This window comes from Notothenia coriiceps, unplaced genomic scaffold (genome assembly GCF_000735185.1).
Source record: "Notothenia coriiceps isolate Sejong01 unplaced genomic scaffold, NC01 NC01_scaffold00031492, whole genome shotgun sequence".
Classification (NCBI taxonomy): Eukaryota; Metazoa; Chordata; class Actinopteri; order Perciformes; family Nototheniidae; genus Notothenia; species Notothenia coriiceps.
Window position 1 is genome coordinate 307,139 of NW_011364193.1, and position 9,561 is coordinate 316,699.

The 9,561-nt window shown below is 37.9% G+C and overlaps 1 long non-coding RNA gene across 1 annotated transcript in view; it reads right to left on the minus strand.

The window, feature by feature from the left end:
* Window positions 1-644: 644 nt before the first annotated feature.
* Window positions 645-9,561, minus strand: part of LOC104960013 (uncharacterized) — a 15,928-nt gene continuing 7,011 nt past the window's right edge. The window contains exon 3 of the long non-coding RNA XR_799944.1: window positions 645-655. This is a non-coding gene — a long non-coding RNA (uncharacterized lncRNA). The remainder of the gene's footprint in view (window positions 656-9,561) is intronic.

The following is a 9,561-nucleotide window of genomic DNA, read 5'->3' on the forward strand; positions in this document are numbered from 1 at the left end:
TTTTTTAAATCCGCGGGGGGGAGAGCTTTAGAGAGCTCTCTCCTGAAAGACTGAGAGGCTCTGATAACCTCAGCTCATAGAGGTAAAGGCACACCTTTATATGATCATTATAGTTATACAAAAATAAGAGAATAGGTGAAAAACAGGTATAAAATACTATATGACAGTACAAAAAATGTGTTATTAATAAACAAGAATACAGTTTGAAAGGGGAATGATTTTTAAAATATCCATAAAGAAAAAGAAAATCTGCTTACAGTTCTGTTTCATATGGGTGTTGAGAGATGTATCCATAGATTTCCGAATGTTGCTCTCAAAGTGCACCAGATTGATGCTTTTAACTTCAATATTAAAATTAAATAACGCTTAAACACTTAAATAATGTTCAAATGGATAGGAAAAACACATCTTTCGTCCATATCTTTCTGTTTTTGTTTTTGGTATGCACGCGCAAGTCATAGTAAGTCTAAGTGTCTGCATTGGGGGGGGCGCCAGCTAAAATCTTGCCTAGGGCAGCTAATTGGTCAGGGCCGGCCCTGGCTACAACTAAAACAAAATGAACATATTTGACCCTGATTTAATTGTAATACACATTTCAAAATGATCCCGAAGTAACAACATACTGATACCGCTTAGTAAAAACCATGAATTCATGCTTTGACAAGACTGCAGACAGACGGCAGGCGAATAGCGTTTTTTTCTAAATGGAGATCGGCTAAGCTAACGCAGTATATGCTCCGACTGTCCACACTCAAAACAACGGCCTATACAGACATAAATAAACCAGCGACTGTATTCGCCATGACACAGACAGTCTGTGGTTTGTACTTGTTTAACTTTTGTCTAGTTTATGAACAGATATGAGGAGCTGTGAGCTTGAGTGCTAACAGCTAACGGTCGATGTTATTTTTCTGTGGTTCGCATTGAAGATGATGTGGCGGCTCCGCCTACACTGCGTTACTATAGTTACTGCCCCAGCTACTAAACTGTAATGGAAACGCAGCATAAAGTGAGCCAGTCCTAAAAAGGCCTAACAAGGCCTAACTATACCGTACTAAGCCGAGCGAGGCCCTGCAATGGAATGCGCCATTAGACCAAACCCATCTAATGGGCAAATGACATCCACATTAACTTGTAATATGCCTTCTGATCGTTGCTAATTAGCATAAGTAAGCATATGAACACACTCAACTAAATGCAGACCATTGTTAACAATATAACTGCTTGACATTAGCATGTTACCATTGTCGCTATGACTATGTAAGCATGCTGATGTTAGCATTTAGCTTAAATGCTATGGCTGACAAATCTTTGTCTTTTTCTTACTTCCCTTTAGTCTCTGTTATGCTAACCTCCTTGATAAAACATTTACTAAATAAACCAAGGAAAGACTAATTAGTGTAAATAATCCACGTATAATTATATATAATTATTGTTTGCTTTATTTTACAGGTTTACAAATCTGCCCCAAAACCCTCACACCAATACACACAAACTCAATTACATAATAATCTAAGTATGGTGGAAATCACAACAAGGAGAGATAGGAGAAATGATTTCCCCCCAAAAGTCTTTGAAAATCTATTGGTCTGTATATTGTTAGTGTTTATTTTTGTCACGGTTCATCTGTGCAAAGATGCGGGGAAAGATGGAGGGGAAATCACTAGAGTGAAAAGATATTTTAAATATTGGAAAGTAGTGAAAATTAAAGGCTTTGACTATTGCCAAGAAGCCCGGTACACTGACAGTCCCTATGGACGCTCCAACGACAGCTGAACGCGTCTGATAAGAAGAGAGCCAAGGAACAGCCGCAGAAAGAGAGGTACTTACATAAGAGACAGGGAGGGAGGGGGCTGTTTATGGAGAATGATGCTGCTTATTCGATAGAACAACATTTTATTCAATATTAGCTCAAATAAGCAATCACAATACTTTTGCAATAGTGTTTTCTTCATGCACAGTGAAAACATATAGGCTTCCCATAGCTAGGGTCAGACTGGTTTTAGATGTCTTCCACATTTGATAAACATGTTTAAGAGGAAAGTATATGTTCTCTGAGAGATTGCTTTTGGACATAATGCCTTGGGACAATATCTGTGTTTTATTGTGGGACAAATCTTTGCCTATTAAAGTTTACAGTCCCTGTTCTCATACTCATATCAAATTCAACCATAAGGGTTTTAAAAAATCCCCTCCTGTACTCACTCCTGTACTTTTTTTTAAAGATTTTGGAATTCATACATCTCTGGTGCAGCTTGACAGAACTTTTAAGCCCATAAGACTAAGATTGTAGCATAATGATATAAATAAGTATATTCTAATAATAACTATCGAATTATAGAATTATGTCTTCATGGCATCGTAGTTACTGTGATAAATGTAGTATTAATCATATTTTATTTAATTTCTCAGCCATAGAGAATAACACAAATCGTTGTGTGTGGATCACTAAATAAAAATCTTTTGTATTTTTGTTTCTGCTGGGTCTATCAAAAGTCAGGAAATAAACAACATCCACAAAGGCCTTCAATGTGGCTGCAGAGATTAGAATGCTAATTCATTAGAAAGGTTTTTTTACTCCCTATGTTCACTTGCAAATATTTATATATATTTATTGCAAATATGCTTCATCATTTCCCAAATGCCTTCACGGCTAAACAAACAAAAACGGTTTTCATTTTAATTGACTATGTGAATTGTTAAATTCAGCATATGACAGGGTGCAACCTTAAGGGTCAGAGAATTTGAAAATGTTTCTTTTGGACTTCTATGGAAATAAAGGTGAGCACAGTTGGCTCACATTATCAAGCTGAACATCCGACTGATTCTCCCTTTTGGGCTGGCACAGCTGGCAGCTGCTTTCAATAATAACATCTCTAGCACTGCACAAAAGGAGAGCAGAGATAATGTATTTGGACTGACCACTCACATCTCTGACCGAGCACATGATGTTGCCCACTAGTGCTCAACCTGACTAGGGATGTTTTGATTCATTCTCCCTGAACTGCTTTATTTTTGTTGACAATTTCCCTTTTCAAGCTTTTTTCACAGCCGTACAGTTTTCGTCCTGTTGCCTGCACTGTGGACCGGCTGACATGGAAGAATGAGCGGCCTCAAAGACATTTCCTTGGATTAGCTATGTAAAGAAGCACTATAAAAGGCACATTTTTGCCTCTGAGACAAAAGGTGCTCTCCCAGTTTACACTGGATAACGTGTTTTTTACTCAACCAGATGGAAAGACACTGCTGTTGTCCCATACCTTTCCTCTTTTTGAGTAGTATGCCTGGTGAGTGTTAATGAAGGTTACATTTCAACACTTCAAACCTTTTTCCAAATATCTATCTGTTTATCTCGCAGTCTTTTTGTGTAACTGCCAATACCAAGTCTCGTGGTGCCACTTTAAACTTTGCACAGTGTCCTGTACACACTCAGCAATCCATGCTCATCAACCCTTCCACCTTATTGCTTTAATCTATTGTCTACCCAAATACACTAATGTGTCCTCTGAGTACAGGGCTCGTCAATAGGAACAACATTGAAGTAAAGGACTACTTCTAGTACTCTGGGTCTCACAAGGCCACAAATTGATTGAGAGTTGGATCCATTCTTGTACCACCTTGGGCCGATGTCAGCGCAACCTAGAGGGAAGTTTGCAATTCAGCAACAATACAATGAGTTGACATTGTTTTTTTCTTAGTCAGGGTTATGATCTCATCATAAATATGACAATAGTTTTTCAAGTTGCAAATCAATCAGAGAGACCAACCCTATTTCATTGTGTGCTGTAAAGTCTATGGAGAAAGTGAAACAAATAAACAGTCTGTGTGTTGCAGCTTAAATACTTAAGTGCCTGTATATCTCCAGTGGCGATATGCAATCAATCCTCTGATATGACTGTGCACTTTAATCTCATTTAGATCCTTATGAAAATCATTTTTGAGTACATTTTTTAAAGGAACTTGGAAATGAAAATGTGTTACACTGGATAAAGTGTGAAATTCTAACACTTGTTGTGTGGGACTGTACATTCTTAATTTAGATACTTCAAGGTTCAAACCATTTTTTCCCCCTTGGTGAGTCCCTCATTTAGTTTTGCCCTTGTGCATGACATGTATTTGTCTCCACACAATGAATTCAAATGGGAACATTAATCAGGCATTGTTCATGATAACGAAGAACACGATGTCTCAGGTGCTTGAGAAATTCAGGCCCCACAGGGCTGATTTAGATTACATTTGGCCAGATGATGCATTTGGGCACTGCTGTTGAGATTGAAATATTACACAAACTGGCTTAATGGGGACATTAAAACGTGTGATTTGAAAAAATGCCCTGGGTCTTCTACTATACTTGACATAGACTGTCAATCGCTACATATTCAATCACAGAGGACTTCCTTTAGACCGATTGTATCCTAGACAATCTTTAGCAAAGTTATGATGATACAATAAAAATCAGTCATTGCATTCCCATTCAGATCTTGGATGTATCATACAATGCTTTGAATAATGCACAGTATACCACTATCATATAATATATTAAGGTATCATACATGCTTTTTTTATCATAATGTGGCCATATGTGACGACAAGTGCAGGGTTTGCCTTCGCAACAGGCAGCATACTGTAGGGAGGAAGCACTGTGAAAATAATGAATAAAACAAGGATTAATTATTTCTCACCCATATCACCAAGGGAGAATCCCCATATGGAGTTATCAGTCAATGAATTAAACTCACAGATGTTTCAGCATCTGGTTGATCCTTTTGGCATTTGCCAAGGCAGGATACATCTCCGAGGGGGGTTGGGGGGGTGCTGTACATGCTCTTTCCTCCTGTTCTTGCTTGCACGATTAGTCACTTCAAAGGTCTAGCACTTACTCTTCACATACAGTAAGCAAAATAAGCGTTTGACAGGCCCGCCTTTAGCTCACTGTTGGTCTGAATTCATACTGCAGTAACTCATTTTTTCCTACGATTGTCACTCAAACAGTACGATCCACGCAGCTATATCTTACTACTCTCTGTCGCTTCTATTTTCTTCACTGCATGCAGAAGTGTACATTTCTTCTCAGCCTTTTTCTGTTTTGTTTACAGGAAGTGCAGTCTTTGGTGAGTGAGATTGGACAGAGCAGTTTTCTTGGCCAATGGAAGAGCAGGAAATTAAAATCCTTACAAAATCATGCGAAATGAGGAGTAAACTATTTGTTTAATTGCAATTAAGAAAACTACTGAGAGCACAGATGTGCCATGAAAAAGTGGATAATCCTGCAGAAGGGGACTGGAAAAGTCCAAATGTGTAGAAAAGGCTACGTTTAAAAATACCTGTGTAAGTGTGGACTAGCCTGAGCTGACGACAGCCTCAAGTCTTCATGAATTGACCCTCACATACACAAACAGACAGAACAACGAATATGTTGCTTGTTTCAGAGTAATTCACATGCATGTGAAAGTGTTTGGTTCAATGAGACTCCCTCAAAGAGCGGCTGTGTCATTTGATAGAAAGTAACACTTGTGTGTCAAATGTAAGGATTCAGAGCATGACAGCTGAGGTCAACTCTGGAACAAAATTCTGTCATGCTAAGAGAAAATAATGACACAATGTATGTATCGAAACACAAATAGTTTCCTTCATTGTCTCACTCTGGCTAAACACTCACTAATATTGCTAGTACAGTATAAGAAGCAGCAAGATTTAGTCAAACTCCCATACTGATCATTTTATTATTATTTGATAACAGAAATGAGTTTATCATTTATTTAAAATGCTATTTAAATTAAAATTAATTTCTAATTATTTCAAAGGCGTTCTACACTCTCAGGATAGACTTGTAAGCATTTTTAACTGATGAATTGAATATTTTGAAGACAGTTGAAATGACTGGAAGGAAAAAGTAAAACAATGCAAAATCGTATTCTGTTTGTTCCTACAGAAATGCATTTGCATACTTACTGTGCATGCTTATTTTACCTCATCCATACTTAGGGCTTCACTGACAATAGTAAGAAGGATTTAAATATTTTCCTTTTCAAGTTGCTCTTGGTTCTCTAAAGCATTTAACAACAGCATGTTTGTTGGTATGCATCAGATAAAGATGAATAATTCCATACAATGAACTTTTTCTTTGATTTTACTCGGATCAGTCAATATTTGTCTAAATGAATGAAAATACTTTGAAGCAAACAAGCTACTGTATCAGAGAACTAAGGTTTCAGACACTGAAGAGTCACTGTTTTTTTAATTCTTTCAAAATCAAACATGCAGCTTTTATTTTTGAATTCCCAGTAACTACATACTCTTTGAACCTGTTAATGTGCTCATACTGAAAGGACATTTGTTCAGATTTTATCGGATGCTAGCTACAGTAGCTAGTGAAGCTAACAGTAGCTCCATTAGCCTGACACTCACCACCGAGTTAGATTGGCATATTATTGTTTAGAAATATAAAGTCTATGAGTTGTCCCAGGAATATATGCATATCACCATTTTAAAATAACGTACCCATAATAAAGAACATATAAAATGTTTGTGTAAATAAGGATTAATTCAGAGGCAGAACAGAGACATTTGGTTAACAACATGTGTGTTACTGATTATCGTTTGTCAATGTGTAATTAAACTGAGAGATGTCATTTTAGGTTTCTGCTATTTGTTTGAAAAAAAAAAGGTTTACATTCAATCACAGCACAAATGACGCACACAATAAGCCTTTGTAGATGAGTTTCACAGTTTCCATCCCAACTGCCTCCCCTCAGGCATCAGTCAAATCTGCAAGGGAAACCTGGAGTTTAGCGGTCTAATGTAATGGCTGCAATTATATCGTGTAATGTTGTGTTTTTGGTCGGTTCAGCAAAATTGCTTCATCCAGCCATCTGTTTGTTCAAGCTCTTCGTCTGACTCTCTCTTTTTCCACTGAGTCACAGAGTGTGGCAAATCACAAAGCTGCAATGTGGACTAGAAAACATACAACATATAATTTAACAAAATAAACCCTGCTGGAGAATATTTTCAAAAAGAGATAAAGTATTTTTTCTGTGAAAGTGAAGTGAAAACAGGTGAAGTCAAGAAACAGTTTTGCTCAAAGGCTTTCCTTAAAATATCCACCAATTACAACATCCTAAGTCGGATTGTCAATTAATAAGTTTAGTTTATTGTTTCTTCATCTCATAAATGAAACATGCATTAACACCCAGACTTATTTCTGCCACTGAGGTGAACTAAACTGGTTCGGGTGATTTTACTGCGAGATAATGGTGTTATGTATTCAAAAGTGTTAAGGTTGCAGTCAAAGCTGTGCTAATTTACTCTTGTGACTGATAGAGTGGAGTGCTAAATTACTTTACACAATTGAATAATGTTGTTATTCTCTAATTTCTCTTTTTCATTATAAGAATTACCCATACACTCCAATAGCTGAATTGAAATTGTTGTATACTTCTTACCTCCTACACCGAGAATAAAAAATATTTCAGTAACTTCACCTTTGTGATAACTTTGGTGGAAGTCAGTAAATTGATCCGCCTAAGATCATGACCCATCCTAGTGGAAAATGGCTGCTATACCTGTGAGTTATTCATTATCTGCACAAATACACTTGAGTGTGGGTTTGTGTACAGTGTGTGCAACATCTTTAATTACAGCACTTCTGCAGGTCTGAGCGTGCATGCATCCTGCTCAAGGTGTGTGTGTGTGTATTTACTGATCATTCACAGTGTGTGCTGTAGAAATATAATGATTGCATGGGCAGCAGAGATAATATTATCTAGGATGTCCAAATGACCAGGCAGTGTCACTTGGGGATAAGTATGAGCCAGCAATTGAAAAGAGGTCCATTATTGCTGGCAGAGGATTCTTGATGATGTTTGTGAAAGCTATTAAAACGCAGCATTTGAAAGAACTGAGCGCTCAATACAGAGTGCTCTCTATTGGCTCTGGCTGTTTGTGTAAAGCTCTCCCCCCAAAGATAGAAAACCATCCAACGGGGTCTGAGTTTTTTTATTGGGGGTTGGAAAGAAAGAGGGAGGGAAGAAGAAAGGAAGAAGAAAGGAAGAGAAGAATGCCTCCATCAAGGCATTCATCAAACCTTGCTGCTCTCTACTGTTTTTTGTTCATTCCACTTCAAAGAATTCCCGCAAGGTCTCATTTGACATCAAGTTTGCTGCTTAAAATTACAAAACATTCTCAAACATTAATTTAGTTTTAGGACAAGTTATTTAATATTTCTGAAAAACCCCGAAAAATGTAATAATGGATGTCTGATGCCATTATAAAACAGCATTCATGCAGCAAGCAAGAACAAGGGTCCCTCTCAGGTCGATTAAATGGAATCCTTGCGTCCCTCACTTGCGTCGTTTCCCTGCGTCTAGTCCCTCCCACCAGGGAAGCATGGAGAAACGCAAGGACACCACGAGAAGCAGGGAAATTAGTTTTAAGAGCAATGGCACGTCCTTTCCTCCAGAGCGTCACGTGAAGCGACCGCACAGCTGTTCGTCTGACAGGGCTGCGGTCGGATAATCCAAAAATCAGCTCCTACATTCTAACCCTATCGTCTATTCCTTGACCTCTGACTGAAACATCACAGGGTTAAGGGATAGTGGATAGGAGAATTCAAAAGGATTTAGGAGAAGAGACTTTAGTCTTTACTTTACTTTAGAGAATCCGACTGCACTTTCACTATCCGACGTGTTTATGATGCGCCAGCGGACGTCATTTTGTGCGTCTGCTGCTGTGGGGAAACTATGGAAACTACAGTTTTCTATACAACGGACTACAACATGGATGTTTAATAAGAACGAGGGACTCATCTAGAGACTCTGCACCGTGCTCTGATGCTGTTATTTAATGAACAACAGAGAAACATATTCTTCATGACCAAAGTTGGAATTGAAATAAAAAATGAAAGTGAAACTTCTGCTTGTCACCCTCTCCCTCCGGTCCACATTAATACAAATGATCCCAATACGTATGATTGTATGAACTATGAAAAGATCTTAAAATCAATACAAAAGTATTTATTATAAACGTTAGTCCTTAACATCTATCACTGTTTATAAAACGGACAAGTCAAATCAAGCAATCTGATTGGTTCTTAGCCGTGATATACTGAGCGTATACCACGGGTAGAATTGTAAGTTACTTTTCACAACAAGTCAGTATCCCTCCGCGTCTGAGAAAAACAGTATACCGTTGGGCTGTTTGCTTACTGGAACAAGAAAGCAGGAGAGAAGTAACGGGGCAGAAACCCTCCTTTTTATGCAGCGGTCCAGACATAGACATCAAACGGCAAAACATATTCAGTGTGCAGTTCCTTTGCCATTAGGGCAGGGATATCTAGATACCTTTGAAGGTTTAACATAATGAATTGTGCTACTTTTAAAGCAAGCAACGATGTTTCAAATCTGTAATCAAAGAGGTCCGCAAAAACGCTATCGACCAATCAGATTGCTTGACTTGACTTGTCAGCTTTATAAATATATTTAAATTTCTTCCGTTACGAAACAAACTTACAAAGCATAAAATGGAAACATTTAAGATTAACTTCGACCTCCGGGGGGGTCTTAC